We start from the raw sequence: 19,437 nt of genomic DNA on the forward strand, positions 1-19,437 counted from the left end.
AGCGTGTGGCATGAGGGCAGCTGAAGGCTGCGCAGGGACACTTTGGTGTGCGCTGTGGACACTGGGTCGTGCGCGCATGCGCGCGCGCGGGGGGGGGGGGATGGGCAGCATGTAACCCAAGAGAAGAGGCAGGGGTGTGTCCCGCAGGCAGTGCTTGTGCTTTGTTGGAGGTAGTGTGGTGCTTAGCTAAGGTGTGCCTTGCTAATGAAGGTTTGTCCGAAGTAAAAATTGGTGGGGGAGGGGGGGGGTCCCACTCTTGCCGCTATTGTGGCTGAATAGTGGGACCTGGGAACCTGAAATGTAGCCCAGCATATTGCCCCTCGCCTGCCCTATCCGTTTCTGTGTCGTTTCCAGCACTTTCTTGGGTTTTGCAGATTTTCACAAATGAAAACCTTAGCGAGCATCGGCGATTTACAAAAATGATTGGGTCGCCCATTGACTTCAATGGGGTTCGTTACTTGAAACGAACCCTCGAGCATCGCGAAATGTTCGACTCGAGTAACGAGCACCCGAGCATTTTGGTGCTCGCTCATCTCTAGTGATGATAGAAGTAGATATTTTTTTTAAATCCACATTGTCATGTCTCCTATTCAGTGTTGTTAGGCTAGGTCTAACGAGGCTTACTTGCAGTGGGAAGCCTACCTCCAAACCCCCATCACTTTGTGCAGATTTTGAAGAGGGTTTTATCGCATATTTCTGTGCAGAATTCACACTCTCATTGAGAAGAGGTGAATTCCACAGTGGAAACAGTGATAAAATTGATATGCCATAGAATTTAATTCCGCACTGCATGTCAATTTCTGCACAGGTTTTGTGTGGGTTATTTCCGTAGCTTATAAACAGGATTTTCAAAATCCCATCCATTTTGCTGCCACTGTCAATGCCACGGAATTTCTGTGCAGAGCTTCCCCGTGGAAAATCCACAGCAAATCCGCCCTATCTGGATCCTCCTTATAGTACTGAACGTAATATTGTACAAAGTGGATTTAAAAAAAGTTAAATTTCAACAATTTTAGAATAACAGATGAATTACAAAGAAATGTATATATACTACGTTTATACAGGCCAAAGTCCCCAGTATTTGGACATATCCTAAATCAATGTCCAAAAAATATATAAACCAGAGGGTGTAGCCTGGCTACTAATAGTGTACAGCTGTCCAATGTCCCAGTAGGAAAGAACCTCTCAGACGTGAATATGCCTGCCATCATATTTCACTACTCTTTTTATGCACTGTGGTACCAATCTCTCTTCTGTTTGTCTTGACACATAAAGTCTTTTCTTACTTTCAAAGTTACTGCATGCAACTAAGACTTAAAAATGTCAATCTATTTTCCTGTATCCATATAGTACAAAGGGTCAGCCAAAAATGAGCTATCCACATTGAGTATGGGTGTGGTATGATAGTGTTTCAAAACTTATACTAACTAATGTACTTTGTAAAAGTCAGCCTATAAAATAATAAAGACTTTGGCTGAACTATTTCTTGGCATCGTTTCTACATCGTTTGTTGCTGTAGTGGAACATTATGGTTGACGAAAAATGATACATTTCTTTTGTCTGTGTAATAGTAAGTTCACAAAATAATAGCTAGGAATGATAAGTAAATGAAAGACACATTGAAACTGAAGATATTTACATTGTTTTTGGCTTCAGATCAACAGCAGTTATATAACATTGAAACATAGCATTTGGTGGACAATAGTGTATAGGCTCCTTCATGCATCTCACTATATAGAGATATGTCTTCCACCAATACTTTTCAATCATCACTTTAAGTGACTTAAACTTTTAAAAAGGCAAACTTTTTTTGTATTGGTAGAAATAAAAGTGGAGAAAAAATGATTATTTCTTACAGCTAGCTTTACAGAGGAAAGGCAAGGACAAGTGCTGTCCGTGATGAAGGAAGATTTTTTTTGTGCTTGTGGGCTATCTGAAGTTGTGGTGACATTACTGCTTTTTACTTTTGATGGACATCATCGGCTGGGGCTTAATTCCGCCATAAGGTTTTTTTTTGAGATTTGAAGTGACTACTGGAGGATACGTCATCAATAGCTATTAGTGGGAGAACCATTTTAGGTAGTTCCTAACCTATTATAAGGCCCTAACAGAGATTAACAGGGGCATAGCTAAAGGCTCAGGGGCCCAGGTACAAAAGTTCAGCTCGGGCACCCTTTCACCACAGTTGTACCTGTACCCATACACATACCTAAACTGGGCTGTATACAGCTGCAAAGCGAATTTACATACATGATCTAGCCCCTTGGCATAAGCTTTACAAATATGATTCATTTCCAAAATTAGATATAAACTTGTTTGCAGCCCCTTAGGCTGTGTTCATGATTTTTGTTGCATTTCTGAACCATATTTAAAATCACATTTAAAAAACTGCATACGGTCTTCAAAAAACACATGGATGTAAACAATACATGCATTTTGCTTTTTTAAACTGCATGCAAGTTTTTGTTGCAGTTTTAAATTGTGTGTAAAGTGTGCAATCATATACAGGAGATACCCATATCACTATTCATAGCAAGTTATACCAGTTGCACATATCTAATTACACACAGGAGATATCCAGGTTTTACCAGCATGCTACATTTCACTATATACAGGAAATGTGCATCCCTCTATACGATATATATAGTGATATGGAGCATGCTGGTATAACCGGGATATCTCCTGTGTATAATTATATATTTGCAACTGGTATAACTTATACCAGTTATACATACATTATTGTATACAGTACATACTGTCAGCATGGTCTGCTGTCCTCCTCCACTCCCTGACACTCTCAGTGCACCGCTAGCCAGGCCAATCATGTGAAAAGAAGAACCGCACACTGTGAAGTCTGTAGCTTGTAATTATCTACCGGCTCCCCAGGTAATAGTCCTCCCCGCCCACAGCTGGCTCGCAGCCATGGCAGTGAAACAGTATATGGCGGGGGCCCATGGGCCCCTGTTTGCTAAGGGGATGGGTCATAATTGCGACCTCTAGTTGCTGGTGCCCTCCACTGTCTCACAACAGTGTTAATGCTTTAACAGGTGACTCCCTATATTTAATTTGCTTTGGCTCCCCATTTTCCCCCTTTCCACTTTCATCACTATCTTGCTTTCACAGCAATATCCTCTTTCAATCTCATCTTACTAATTTGTAGGTTCATCCCATTTTCAGTTGGACCTTGCATCTATATATATCAATGCGAAAGCCCTCACTGACTGACTCACAGACTGACTGACTCATCACTAATTCTCCAACTTCCCTATGTCATACAAACATGAAATTTGGCACAACCATTCTTTAGGTCCTAAATAGGAATAGAAAGGTGTTCCATCTTAATTTTTCAATTCTAAGTGTAAAAGTAAGTGCCCCCCCCTATGTAATGTAACAAATCTAATCCTCTAACTTCCCAGTGTCGTCCAAACGTTAAAAATTTGCACGACTATTCTTTAGGTCCTAAATAGGAAAAGTAAAGGGGTCGTAACTTGATTATTAAATTCTAAGCATGAAAGTAAGTGATCCTATATGTTATGTACCTAATGCAAAAGTAAGTGACCCCCTATGTTATGTATCTAATCTGATTCTCTAACTTCCCGGTGTCGTACAAACTTCAAATTTGGCATGACTATTCTTTAGATCATATATAGGAAAAGTAAAGGGGTCACAACTTTATTTTTCAATTCTAAGTGTTAAAGTACAGAAAAATGGCCGTTACTTACTGAGTAAGAAGTGCATATAGATGCATCCTCCTCTCACCATGCAGGTAGCTTACTACCAAATGGAGGAGCAAATAACACCTGTGCAGGACACCGATAAGACAACCACTCACACAGCCTCTTGATAATGTGGGGGGTGGATGCTTGGCGTACACTCCCACGCATAGTGGATACAGGGTGCCAGACCATTCTGATATATGTAGTTCACCATGCAGACCAGCAACCTATTAATGATGCCATGATAATTCGTCGGGTTGCCCTGCATTTCCATCAGTGAACCACATTGGTACTGCCACCCTGGGCTTCCCCTTGAGTCTCAATGCCACACTGCATGTGAATGATAGATAATAAATGCAAGGCATTGGTTGAATGTTGGCCAAGATACAGGAGCCCACTAACCACTTCACGGTTCCTTGCATTGTAGTGGGTCCCTACACTAATATAAATGCATCACAGAAGGGGAAATAAAAAATTAAAAACAATCACAGAAAAATGGCCATTACTTACTGAGTAAGGAGTGCATATAGATGCATCCTCCTCTCACCATGCAGGTAGCTGACTACCAAATGGAGGAGCAAATAACACCTGTGCAGGACACCGATAAGACAACCACTCACACTGCCTCTTGATAATGAGGGGGGTGGATGCTTGGCGTACACTCCCACACATAGTGGATACAGGGTGCCAGACCATTCTGATATATGTAGTTCACCATGCAGACCAGCAACCTATTAATGATGCCATGATAATTCGTCGGGTTGCCCTGCATTTCCATCAGTGAACCACATTGGTACTGCCACCCTGGGCTCCCCCTGGAGTCTCAATGCCACACTGCATGTGAATGATAGATAATAAATGCAAGGCATTGGTTGAATGTTGGCCAAGATACAGGAGCCCACTAACCACTTCACGGTTCCTTGCGTTGTAGTGGGTCCCCTTCTAAGAGTTAAAGTAAGTGACTCCCTATGTTTTGTACCTAATCTAATTCTCTAACGTCCCGGTGTCGCACAAATGTGAAATTTGGCACAACCATTCTTTAGGTCGCAAATAGGAAAAGTAAAGGGGTCACAACATCAATATTCAATTCTATGCATGAAAAACTGTGAAAATCTGTGATTCAAAAGAAAGTTCTTTTCTCAGAAACCATAAAGCCTAAAGAAATGATTTGTATACTGAGGAGAACCTACCTCATCTTTATGTGTATACACTGAGGAGAATGTAACTGACCTCTATGTATATATAGTGATGATAATCTAGCTCACCTCTATATGTATATACTGAGGAGAATCTAGCTGACCTCTATGTGCATATACTGAAAGACTGTAAAGTACACAAGGAAGCAGCCATGGACGGCAGGAATGGAGCATGCCTTTAAGGCTAAGAAGGAGCTACAACCTCCTGTCTGAGGGTAAATTTGAATAAAAAGGGTCATTAGTATTACCATTAAGGGTGAAAAGTAAGGCGAGTGGGAGGAGTGACATATTCTGCAGAGGGACATCGGTACATGCAGTCTGAGGAGAATCTAATGCTGCTCTATGTGTATATATATTTTATTCCTCAGTTTCTCTAAAGTAACCACGACTTCATAAACCTTTCCATGTGAACAACAGGTAAACACTTGCACCAAATTAACTCGGACGAAGTCTGGTATATCAGCTAGTTAGTCATATATTCGGTTAGTAGAAATGTTAAATAGAACTACGGAAAAGGTTTATTCTGCTCAGAGCAGAGAAAACCTTCAATGACTGTTGGCTGGATTTTTTGGTGCTTCGATGTCAATTGGTATTCTTTAGTTTTACTGTGCTTTGCCCCTCCAGGAACAAATCAGAATGATGTGTTTTGGCTAAGCTTCCTGCTCTCTTGGACTTGTGCCATGCATCCTGACAGCTAACTCAGTAATTCGTTTTCTTAGAAAGTGCCTGTTAGCCTGTCTGTCAAGTTTGTGAACTCTTATAGTCCCCTAGAGTGGATATATAAAAAAAAAATCTCACTCAGACTGCTAGCTCCTGGCCAATGCCCACACAACTGCAGCATGTAAACAGTCGGCTTTTCTGATGGTTTCAAAGACAGAAGCATATCAAGGACAAATTATGCCATAGTTAAGTAATCAAAGTGATGTATTAAAATCATCTGCTATACCACAGTTGCATTAAATCCATTGAGGAGAACTACATTTCAAAATGAGTCTTAAAACCTTTTAAGACATTTTTATTACAGGCTTTTGGGTGCTTTTTAGTAGCTTCCGCAGGATGCAGTAATATGCTGAGCCAAGATTCTAGAGTTATTTTCTACACTTAACATTTCACTCTCTTGACAAATCCCTATATTGTATAATGCAAATCTTTGCATGCAAAGTGCCTGAAACTTTCTAAGTCCTTGTCATGGTGCATCAATTAAGCACATTCTGAGGTCAAGGCAAGGTTTTGCTGGAGAGGAGAATATTTATATTTCACTTTTCTGACCTATATTTTAAAATTATTCCACGTAATGGTTTATAATCAAGAAACATTTTGTTCACCTTCAGATCTAAGCTACACAAAGACTTTTTAAAGTGCTACTAATTGATATTAACTATTGAGTGACAGCTGAAATCCATAATGGCATGTAACCTAATGTATTGCTTTGGACTCCAACAGTTAAAATTAATCAGTGTTGATACAAAAAAAATTCCATATAGCCCTAGTCTAGCAGTCCCTATACATCTTTAACAACTGTCAGAGTAACAATTGTTCCTTTGACAGCTCTTTTCACTGGCTCCCCCATAGACATGAATGTACGAATTGGCCAAATGTTTGTGTTTAGAGAGTTAAAGGGGTTGTCCTACTTTGTGCTGATTTGCTGCAGGAAGTAGACAGCCCTGTATATTGGCCCGAGTTGGTACTGCAGGCTAAGACTCATTTACTTTAATAGGAGTAAGCCTGCAGTACCAACTCAGGCCACTGCTCAATGTATGGAGCTGGTTGCTTCCTGCAGCAAAACAACAAAAAGTGGGACAACCTCTTTAAGCTGCAGTCATATACATCGGGGGGCTTATCTCCCAGGGAATAAAAGAATAGGGCGTTGAAATTCATTGTGACCAAGCTATTGAAAGGTGTTGAGAGCAACACATGGCACATAGGCAAACTTTGCTCCAAATACTAGTAGTATAAGATCAGTGAAACGAACGTCACTGTTTCTTATGTAAAGAGAAGCACACTGTTACCGTACACAAAAATATAAAAAGGCGACTGGCAGAAAAAAAGAGATCAAAAATATCATTGGAGCAGTTAGTAGCTTAAAGGAGATGTCTCGAGGAAGCAGTGATTTTTTTTTTTGCCCAGTCCCCCTAATTAAACATACATTACTAATTACCCCTGTAAATGACTTTCCTAGCTGGTTTGTACTTACCGTTCCAGCGTTTCAGCAACTTATAAAAGTTTCCCCAAGATGGCCGCCGGCTCTTTCCCCGTCGCTCGCTGCAGCCCGACGTGCGCGCTCCCGAGACGCTGCCAGCTGTGTCTCCATGGCAACCGGACGCCCCGCAGCCGCCGACCAGACGCCCCGCAGCCGCCGACCAGTCACCCACCGCCAGGCAGCAGGTAACCGGCGCTAGCCCCCGGCTCCCCAGTGCTAGACCCTCAGCCCAGGTGAAGGCCCCGGAGCCCAGCGCTAGGTTCCGGAGCCCAGCGCTAGGTTCCGGAGCCCAGGTGAAGGCCCCGGAGCCCAGCGCTGGGCTCCGGGGCCTTCACCTGTCAGTGAACATCACCCCCGACCCATCACTTACCCCCCTGGCCCAGCGCTAGTTCCCCCGGCCTAGAGACACCCCCCCCCCGGCCTAGCGACAGCCCCCCCATCGCAGCGACAGCCCCCCCCGGCCTAGCGACAGCCCCCCCATCGCAGTGGCAGCCCCCCCCGGCGCAGCGACAGCCCCCCCCATCGCAGCGACAGCGACGACAGCCCCCCCCCCGGCGCAGCGGCAGCCCCCCCGGCCCATCACTTACCTGGACGGCAGGACAGCTGGACGGCAGGACAGCTGGGCGGCTTCTCCGGACAGCTGGGCGGCTCTGCACCTTCCTCTAACAGAGGATGGTACAGAATGGCCGCTCCAGCGCGCTCCCGAGCAGTGACAGCTCATCTGCGCATGCGCAGAAGAGCTGTAGCGGGGAGCACACTGAAGCGGCTCGTGCTGAAAGGAGAAGACCGGACTGCGCAAGCGCGTCTAAAAAAGCAAGCTGCCAGCGAATTTAGACGGAACCATGGAGACGAGGACGCTAGCAACGGAGCAGGTAAGTGAATAACTTCTGTATGGCTCATATTTAATGCACAATGTATATTACAAAGTGCATTAATATGGCCATACGGAAGTGTATAACCCCACTTGGTTTCGCGAGACCACCCCTTTAAGTCAATACTGCTGTCCATAAATTGAATTAGGTAAATAAAATGGCCCGCCCACTATGACAGACTGAACGGGCTGCTAAACACTTAAGACTGGACTAAGGGGTACACAAGAGATCTCCAGTCATACGCATATAACTATCATACCATACACACAGTCTCAAACATACGGTGATTGTACTACACTAGCATGAATTAGCATGAAATTATATTATACTAAACATTAATTATGCACGAAAAATATTAAATGACTTTAAGCATGTAAAAAAAAAAATACTGTTAGAGAGAAAGCATGAGCAAATGAACTTTTAACTAGATATGCGTTTACTTTTCTTCCTGCAGCACATACCTGAATATTTTTAAGCGTTATGTAACTTTTTGAAAAACTTTTCAATATGAAAGAAAAATTACTTTGCAGTCTCTTGCATTATGAAGAAAAACAAGGATTGTCTCGTATGTAAAGAGTTCTAAAAAATAAACTTTGCCTTAGGCTTCTGGATAGTCTGAGACACGTAAATTTCCCCAGTCTCAGTATCTGTGAACCACCCTGAAGGGGCCAGCAAACTTTCCCAAGAGGAGATCCCTAGGGATGCCACTGAAGACAGACTGTCCGGATCGCGGAGCCTTCTTTGTGCCTTTCTGGGCAGTGTGGTTGGGATGGCTGGCAGATCCAGTCCCTTAGCTTCTGGAGGCCCAGTAAGTGGGTAAGCGGAGGCCTCAGTTCTCTCCAGAGGAGAAGGTGCTCTCGGGCACTAAAGTGGACCTTTACCCCAGGGTCTTCAAAATCCCGTATGAAGGGATGCAACACTGAGGGTATCAGTGCGTGGGCCATCCGGTTGTCTCTGTGGACCACTATCCAAGGGAGTGGCGGCTCCTCTTTCCCCTGTGGCCACAGTAGCAGTACTCGCCTGGGTCGCTGCAGGTCCAGAGATGGGATCGCTGGCAGCAGTACAACCTCTTCCACAGGTTTAGGTGGCTTCCGTGGCCTACATGGCTGTAGTGTCCCCAGAGGGAACAATCTTTTCTTAGGTGGCAGCAGTCCAGGTGTGATATTTCTCATCACCTCTAGGAGCTCTGCCACGTCGCCTCAATAGTATCGGGGTTCAGGGCGTTGTGGCCGGAGCTACTTGGTGGGAGTGAGTCATAGAGGAGAGCATTTACAAGAAATAGGCACCATCTTGGGTGGCGCCATTAAAATTTAAGTAGCAGTCCATTGAAGTTGAATGGCACAACAGATTAGATCCTGTGCCAAGTGACACCAGAAAAAGCTACTGCTGCAACACCCCAGAGGGATGACTCTGAGCACCTGGCTAACGTGAAGCACTGAGAGGGATAAGTGCTGGCTTGCCACTTACCAGGCTCTGGTCCCAGAGTGATGACATGCAGCCAAGGCCAGAGCAGGATTGCAGGCCAGCTTCGACACCCCTAGGATAGGGAATGCCAATAAATGGGTTGATGGGGTAGTAGTACTTATCACTCATGACGCCACTGTTCCCACACACCGGTATGCTATGTGGCGGAGAAAAGAGCACAGAGACTTTTGTTAGTACCTTGGGTCCCCAGGAACAGTTATGGCCCGGTATAACTTTTACTTGTTAATAAACTTTTACAACAGGTAATGCTGGCACAATTAACTTTACAACATCAGCAGACTATAGTTCAGAGGTCAGGGAAGATACACAGGATGAATACGGTCCTACAGTCCACGTTATTGTATGTCACCTGGATTGGGAGCACTCCAGAGGAGGAAGGGGGTAGGGTTCAATCCACAGACACTCTGACAGACAATTATTGACAGGAAGGCTTAGACAATAAACACCCCTCATGGCAGCCTCATGGGTGTAATTCAATCGCGTACCTCCGTGCAGTGATCCTGACTACGAACGGCGGCACAGGAAAAGCCTATAGTGTGAACTAGTGCCTGTAGTGTGAACTGGTACCTGTACTGTAGGGTTCTCTTTTTCTGATGGTGGGACTCACTTTATTCACATCTGCACTTCACACGCTATGGGATATTACTCCTCTTCTTCCATCTTCACCTACATGGAAGCTGAAGGTGCTTCCATGTGGCTCTGTGTTAGCACTCTGTAGCCGGCAAGATGGAACTTCTGTCCGCTCTCAAGCACTCACATTTATCACCTCACGTATACCACATGACATGACAAATCTGATATATCTACATGCATGCAATGTTTTTATTACAGTACTAATTTGGAATACATAGGACTTTTTGATCGCTTTTTTGGGAGGCAAAATGTTAAAAATTAGCATTTTGCCTGTGTTTTATTTATTTTTTTTAAACGCTTTTTCCGTACAAAATAAAAAGAGTGTTCAACGTTTTGTACACGTCGTGTTTTGATCCCTTTTTATTGCGTTTTTTCTGGAAGCCAGGGTGACTGAAAAAGTACGTTTCTGATGTTCTTGATAAAGACCAAATCGCTGGTTGAAACGTTGCTGCACTGTCTGTATTGTTAAGGGAGAATAAAGGTATTTGAATTATTTGCTCCAACTAATGCTGCCACCTTGATTCTGCGATCACCTACATGTGTATCAGACCACCATGGGGTAGTTGAAGTTATGTTGATATGTAGCCCATCGGGCTTCAACTACAGTCAGGTTCATCAGACTAGTAATGAGAGAAATAGCTGTGCTACACCGATATTCAGCACATAAATCAGCACTTTTCCTGCAGAGACAGTTACTAGCCTCCTCTCAGCCATGACCAGAGGGTATTCTTCCAGGTGTCTTGGCTCTACTAAAATCTTGGTCTTTGATTCCCAGTCAAACTCAATACCACAGCATTGTTTCAGTACCAGGTTGTAAGATGCCTATTCCCAAATCAGAAATACGAGCATAGCAAATCTGTCCTCTATCATTAGTAAATCACTGCTGTGCTGACCACACTCTGATAGTCCATTGTAAGGCTGTCTGCTGATCTTAGGAAGCTAAAAGCACAGGTTTGTGGAGGGTTTCCAACATCTCATCATTACAGTTGTAGAGGACATTCATCACTAGAATCACAGAAGGGGCCTTTCTCTTGGAAATCCACAAGTATTCCTTGCTGGGGAAGCTTGGTTCCATCTACATGAATAGTAAGTTCCCAGTACTCTACAATGTACATTATGCGGTATACTATATATCACTTATAGGAGGGTATGTATACTTAAACATTGCATCATCCAAAATGTTGCTTACAATTAGAGATGAGCGAGTATACTCGCTAAAGGCAATTGCTCGAGCGAGCATTGCCTTTAGCGAGTACCTGCTCGCTTGAGATAAAAGGTTCGGGTGCCGGCGGCGGGCAGGGAGCTGCGGGGGAGAGCGGGGAGGAACGGAGGGGAGATCTCTCTCTCCTTCTCTTCCCCCCGCTCCCTCCTGCTGACAGCTGCTACTCACCGCTCCCCCGCGCCGGCACCCGAACCTTTCATCTCCAGCAGGCAGATACTCGATAAAGGCAATGCTCGCTCGAGCAATTGCCTTTACCGAGTATACTCGCTCATCTCTACTTACAATATATGGCATTCTTTAGAGTGGCAGCAGCAAGGCACATATCAACTCAGGCCTTCAACATATATGCTTGATCTGGCTAAAATTTAGAAACACACTTATCAATAATTCCTATCTACATACAGGCAGGACTCTAACTATAGTTTCAGGTTATTTCGCTCAGACTGAGAGTCTCTTTCTGCCCATGTCATGTGTTGTGCATCGAAATGCACAGTATGGTGAAGACTATTGCTTACCAATATTCAAGTTGAAATACTTAGACTTTTGAAGGCTCCTCAAGAATATTTTAAATAGGTCTTTCTCATTTATGACACTGACAGGTTTTACACTTGGATATATAATCAATACAGCTGCCACCTCATATAATCACTAGAGCCAACAGGAACAGGACACAGTGCTTTCTTAGCCAATTGTGCAAACAAAATAGTCATGCACACCCAACACACACATTGAATACTGGGACTTAACTAGAGATGAGCAAGCACCAAAATGCTCGGGTGCTCGTTACTCAGGACGAAATTATCGCGATGCTCGAGGGTTCGTTTCGAGTAACGAACCCCATTGAAGTCAATGGGCGACCCGAGCATTTTTGTATATCGCCGATGCTCACTAAGGTTTTCATTTGTGAAAATCGGGGGAATTCAAGAAAGTGATGGGAACGACACAGCAACGGATAAGGCAGGCGAGGGGCTACATGTTGGACTGCATCTCAAGTTCCCAGGTCCCACTATTAAGCCACAATAGCGGCAAGAGTGGGCCCCCCCCTCCCAACAATTTTTACTTCTGAAAAGCCCTCATTAGCAATGCATACCTTAGCTAAGCACCACACTACCTCCAACAAAGCACAATCACTGCCTGCATGACACTCCGCTGCCCCTTCTCCTGGGTTACATGCTGCCCAACCCCCCCGCACGACCCAGTGTCCACAGCGCACACCAAACTGTCCCTGCCCAGCCTTCAGCTGCCCTCATGCCACGCCACCCTCATGTCTATTTATAAGTGCGTCTGCCAGAGGAACCGCAGGCACACACTGCAGAGGGTTGGCACGGCTAGGCAGCGACCCTCTTTGAAAGGGGCGGGGCGATAGTCCACAACGCTGTACAGAAGCTATGAGAAATCCAATCCTGTGCCACCTCAATCTGGAGCTGCACACGTGGGCATAGCAATGGGGAACCTATGTGCCACACACTATTCATTCTGTCAAGGTGTCTGCATGCCCCAGTCAGACCGCGGTTTTTTATAAATAGTCACAGGCAGGTACAACTCCGCAATGGGAATTCCGTGTGCACCCACAGAATGGGTGGCTCCCTGGAACCCACCGGCTGTACATAAATATATCCCATTGCAGTGCCCAACACAGCTGAGGTAATGTCGTGCTTAATGCAGGAGGGCTTCGGCCCACACTGCATGCCCCAGTCAGACTGGGGTTCTTTAGAAGTGGACACATACAGTTACAACTCCCTGTGGACCGACAGCATGGGTGGGTGCCAGGAAGCCACCGGCGGTACATAAATATATCCCATTGCAGTGCCCAACACAGCTGAGGTAATGTCGTGCTTAATGCAGGTGGGCTTCAGCGCCCACACTGCATGCCCCAGTCAGACTGGGGTTCTTTAGAAGTGGACACATGCAGTTACAACTCCCTGTGGACCGACAGCATGGGTGGGTGCCAGGAAGCCACCGGCGGTACATAAATATATCCCATTGCAGTGCCCAACACAGCTGAGGTAATGTCGTGCTTAATGCAGGTGGGCTTCGGCCCACACTGCATGCCCCAGTCAGACTGGGGTTCTTTAGAAGTGGACACATGCAGTTACAACTCCCTGTGGACCCACGGCATGGGTGGCTCCCTGGAACCCACCAGCGGTACATAAATATATTCCATTGCAGTGCCCAACACAGCTGATGTAACGTCAGCTGTAATGCAGGTGGGCTAAAAATTAATTTGATTACACTGTAGGCGAGGGCCCCCAAAAACTGGTGTACCAACAATACTAATGTACCTGAGAAAAATTGCCCATACCCAACCAAGAGGGCAGGTGAAATCCATTAATCGCTTTGGTTAATGTGGCTTAATTGGTAACTAGGCCTGGAGGCAGCCCAGTTAAAATAAAAATTGGTTGAGGTGAAAGTTTCAACGCTTTAATGAGCATTGAGACATATAAAAATTGTTTAGGAAAATTATATGACTGAGCCTTGTGGGCCTAAGAAAAATTGCCCGTTCGGCGTGATTATGTGAGGTTTCAGGAGGAGGAGCAGGAGGAGGAGGAGGAATATTAGACACAGATTGATGAAGCAAAAAGGTCCCCGTTTTGGATGGTGATAGAGAACGATGCTTCCATCCGCGGGTGCAGCCTACGTATTGCTTAGGTATCGCTGCTGTCCGCTGGTGAAGAAGAGAAGTCTGGGGAAATCCAGGCTTGTTCATCTTGATGAGTGTAAGCCTGTCGGCGCTGTCGGTTGACAGGTGGGTACGCTTATCCGTGATGATTCCCCCAGCCGCACTAAACACCCTCTCTGACAAGACGCTAGCCGCAGGACAAGCAAGCACCTCCAGGGCATACAGCGCGAGTTCAGGCCACGTGTCCAGCTTCGACACCCAGTAGTTGTAGGGGGCAGAGGCGTCACCGAGGACGGTCGTGCGATCGGCTACGTACTCCCTCACCATCCTTTTACAGTGCTCCCGCCAACTCAGCTTTGACTGGGGACCGGTGACACAGTCTTGCTGGGGAGCCAGAAAGCTGGCAAAGGCCTTGGAGAATGGTCCCCTGCCTGCGCTGTACATGCTGCCTGATCTCTGCGCCTCCCCTGCTACCTGGCCCTCGGAACTGCACCTTCGGCCACTAGCGCTGTCGGATGGGAAGTTTACCATCAGTTTGTCCACCAGCGCCCTGTGGTATAGCATCATTCTGGAACCCCTTTCCTCTTCGGGAATGAGAGTGGAAAGGTTCTCCTTATACCGTGGGTCGAGCAGTGTGTACACCCAGTAATCCGTAGTGGCCAGAATGCGTGTAACGCGAGGGTCACGAGAAAGGCATCCTAACATGAAGTCAGCCATGTGTGCCAGGGTACCTGTACGCAACACATGGCTGTCCTCACTAGGAAGATCACTTGCAGGATCCTCCTCCTCCTCCTCCTCCTCTGGCCATACACGCTGAAAGGATGACAGGCAAGCAGCATGTGTACCCTCAGCAGTGGGCCAAGCTGTCTCTTCCCCCTCCTCCTCATCCTCCTCCCCCTCCTCCTCCTCCTCTGGCCATACACGCTGAAAGGATGACAGGCAAGCAGCATGTGTACCCTCAGCAGTGGGCCAAGCTGTCTCTTCCCCCTCCTCCTCATGCTCCTCCCCCTCCCCCTCCTCCTCAACGCGCTGAGATATAGACAGGAGGGTGCTCTGACTATCCAGCGACATACTGTCTTCCCCCGCCTCCGTTTCCGAGTGCAAAGCGTCTGCCTTTATGCTTTGCAGGGAACTTCTCAAGAGGCATAGCAGAGGAATGGTGACGCTAATGATTGCAGCATCCCCGCTCAGCATCAGGGTAGACTCCTCAAAGTTTCCAAGGACCTGGCAGATGGCTGCCAACCAGGCCCACTCTTCTGTAAATAATTGAGGAGGCTGACTCCCACTACGCCGCCCATGTTGAAGTTGGTATTCCGCAATAGCTCTACGCTGCTCATAGAGTCTGGCCAACATGTGGAGCGTAGAGTTCCACTGTGTGGGCACGTTGCACAGCAATCGGTGCACTGGCAGATGAAACCGATGTTGCAGGGTCCGCAGGGTGGTAGCGTCCGTTTTGGAGTTGCGGAAATGTGCGCTGACCCGGCGCACCTTTCCGAGCAGGTATGACAAGTGTGGGTAGCTTTTCAGAAAGCGCTGAACCACCAAATTAAAGACATGGGCCAGGCATGGCACGTGCGTGAGGCTGCCGAGCTGCAGAGCCGCCACCAGGTTACGGCCGTTGTCACACACGACCATGCCCGGTTGGAGGCTCAGCGGCGCAAGCCAGCGGTCGGTCTGCTCTGTCAGACCCTGCAGCAGTTCGTGGGCCATGTGCCTCTTCTCTCCTAAGCTGAGTAGTTTCAGCACGGCCTGCTGACGCTTGCCCACCGCTGTGCTGCCATGCCGCGTGACACCGACTGCTGGCGACGTGCTGCTGCTGACACATCTTGATTGCGAGACAGAGGTTGCGTAGGAGGAGGAGGAGGGTGGTTTAGTGGAGGAAGCATACACCGCCGCAGATACCACCACCGAGCTGGGGCACGCAATTGGTGGGTAGGACGTGAGTGGTCCCAGGCTCTGACTCTGTCCCAGCCTCCACTAAATTCACCCAATGTGCCGTAAGGGAGATATAGTGGCCCTGCCCGCCTGTGCTTGTCCACGTGTCTGTTGTTAAGTGGACCTTGGCAGTAACCGCGTTGGTGAGGGCGCGTACAATGTTGCGGGAGACGTGGTCGTGCAGAGCTGGGACGGCACATCGGGAAAAGTAGTGGCGACTGGGAACCGAGTAGCGCGGGGCCGCCGCCATCATGCTTTTGAAAGCCTCCGTTTCCACAAGCCTATACGGCAGCATCTCCAGGCTGATCAATTTGGCTATGTGCACGTTTAACGCTTGAGCGTGCGGGTGCGTGGCGGCGTACTTGCGCTCGCGCTCAAACAGTGGCGCTAGCGACGTCTGGACGCTGCGCTGAGAGACATTGCTGGATGGGGCCGAGGACAGCGGAGGTGAGGGTGTGGGTGCAGGCCAGGAGACGGTAGTGCCTGTGTCCTCAGAGGGTGGTTGGATCTCAGTGGCAGGTTGGGGCACAGGGGGAGAGGCAGTGGTGCAAACCGAAGGCGGTGAACGGCCTTCGTCCCACCTTGTGGGGTGCTTGGCCATCATATGCCTGCGCATGCTGGTGGTGGTTGCTCCCCAGCTGATCTTGGCGCGACACAGGTTGCACACCACTGTTCGTCGGTCATCAGGCGTCTCTGTGAAAAACTGCCACACAGTTGAGCACCTTGACCTCTGCAGGGTGGCATGGCACGAGGGGGCGCTTTGGGAAACAGTTGTTGGATTATTCGGTCTGGCCCTGCCTCTACCCCTGGCCACCGCACTGGCTCGGCCTGTGCCCACACCCTGACTTGGGCCTCAGCGTCCTCGCCCGCGTCCACGTCCTATAGGCCTACCCCTATCCCTCAGCATGGTGTATTACCAGTAGTGTAGAAACAGAACGCTGTAATTAAATGTGCTGCTTATTGGCCTGTGGTTGGAGGCTGACTTCGCTTACGGAACGCCAGGAAATAATTTTGCGCAAGCCTGCTGTAACACTTAGTCCTCCAAATTCATACGCAGCCAGCTAAGTGTTACAGCAGGCTTGCGCAAAATTATTTCCTGGCTCTGTCTGGGCTGTTAAATCACCGCTGTATTGCAGTCCACAGTGCAACACTCGGCAGTTATTTGACATACTCCAGGGCCAGTAGCGGTGAGGCAGGGACAGAAGACATATTGATTGAATATAGGCAGTGGGCCTTTGCAAAAACATTTGGGGAAAAAAATCTATTTGGGCTGCCTGTGACTGTCCTCAGTGTTCTGGGTCTCTGCTGGGTTTAGTAGTCCTCCAAATTCATACGCAGCCAGCTACTAAACCCAGCAGAGACCCAGAACACTGAGGACAGTCACAGGCAGCCCAAATAGATTTTTTTCCCCAAATGTTTTTGCAAAGGCCCACTGCCTATATTCAATCAATATGTCTTCTGTCCCTGCCTCACCGCTACTGGCCCTGGAGTATGTCAAATAACTGCAGAGTGTTGCACTGTGGACTGCAATACAGCGGTGATTTAACAGCCCAGACAGAGCCAGGGAATAATTTTGCGCAAGCCTGCTGTAACACTTAGCTGGCTGCGTATGAATTTGGAGGACTACTACACCCAGCAGAGACCCAGAACACTGAGGACAGTCACAGGCAGCCCAAATAGATTTTTTTCCCCAAATGTTTTTGCAAAGGCCCACTGCCTATATTCAATCAATATGTCTTCTGTCCCTGCCTAACCACCACTTCTGGCCCTGGAGTATTACTGCAGGGCGCAATGCTCTGCACGGCCGATATACCAAAAAAAAAAAATGTGCAACACTGCAAAAAGCAGCCTCCACAGTACTGCACACGGTTAGATGTGGCCCTAAGAAGAACCGTTGGGGTTCTTAAAGCCTAAAATAACTCCTAACGCTCTCCCTATAGCAGCTCCACCAAGACAGCACTTTCCCTCCTCTATGTCAGAATGCATCTGTGGCGAGCCGCTGGAGGGGCCGATTTTTATACTCGGGTGACACCTGATCTCGCCAGCCACTCACTGCAGGGGGGTGGTATAGGGCTTGAACGTCGCAGGGGGAAGTTGTAATGCCTTCCCTGTCTTTCTATTGACCAGAGAAGCGCGCTAACGTCTCAGAGACGAAAGTGAAAGTAACTCGAACATCGCGTGGTACTCGTCACGAGTAACGAGCATCTCGAACACGCTAATACTCGAATGAGTATCAAGCTCGGACGAGTACGTTCGCTCATCTCTAGACTTAACATAATCCTGACCGCATTTTGGAACAGAAATGCACAGAAACCTTCGATGATATATGCGCTTCTCACTACAAACTTAAGTTTAATTTTTTAACCAATACTTCTCAGAAACAAGTATCAGAATATCTTCAAGAAATGTGCAGAGGCCTTGTCTGGTATAGCGATGTCCATGGCTTTATCATTGTGTCACATATAATTCAAAATATGTAATGCTATCAGCAGTTTCCACAGCACTTGATATAATGCTTGGTTCAGCAAATCTTGGCCCTAAAATTTCGATGCAGCCCACAGGAAAATAGCATATTGCCTTCTGTTTGGACCAATCCCAGGTGTGTCACTCCATCCAAATCTGTTTCATTATGCCTGAAGAAGGATTCTGAGAGGATCTAAAAGCTCGCTATAACATCATGTATTTTTGTTAGCCATCAAAAGGCATTATATCTACAAGATTACTAGTTACTCTTACTGAGAACAATCACTCCACTTGTAGGATCAATGAGGCTGCTCCATGGTCTACAGCATGCTCCATAGTGGTTCCGCCACTTCAATAGGCAGGCTGTCTGGTTGAATAGTACTCTCTCCTCTCTACCCTTTCTAAAACTACTGAGTCACCCCTAGGCTGTGGCGCAGTTCGTAGCTTTTTATATCTTTCCCGCTTTCTCCCTCCTGTTGTGCTTTCCTACATTCGGAAGGGGTTAGCTACCATCTAAGGACTTTCTTACAGAAAGTACAGTGCTTGTTGTAAGGAAAGGCAGCTGAATCCAGAATGTAACACAAAAGTAGCTTTAGACTTTAACATTGCTTTATTTAAAGAATACCTTAGAAATATTGCAATATTAGCATAAATAGTAACTAGCGTCTGTGTAACACAAGGGAAATTAAGCTAGCATTGGTTTGAATAGACAAGTTTTCAGATAGAACTAATTTGTGCACAGCATATGTTACCTACACTCCCAAGCTACAGAATTGCCAAATATTTGCCTAACAATTGATTTCTTCATACTGTTTTATACATTCACTGACAGTTTGTAGGTTCATTGAAAACCCTGCTTATTCTGCTAAACAAAAACATTTTGTTTCCATATTTTTGCCAATTCAAAATTCAATGAGTTGACAGTCATATCTTATATGCCATCACAAGGCTGCAGAAGACCTTCATGCGGTCCTCTAACTGCCCCTGTTAATGTGGCTAGTTGACTATAGACAAATAACTGTATGGAGAGGCAGTACCAAATCGAGATTCAAGAGAAAAGTCAAAACAAAGCCAAGAACAAGAGCATAGGCTCAG

The sequence above is a fragment of the Eleutherodactylus coqui genome, chromosome 1 (genome assembly GCF_035609145.1).
Source record: "Eleutherodactylus coqui strain aEleCoq1 chromosome 1, aEleCoq1.hap1, whole genome shotgun sequence".
NCBI lineage: Eukaryota > Metazoa > Chordata > Amphibia > Anura > Eleutherodactylidae > Eleutherodactylus > Eleutherodactylus coqui.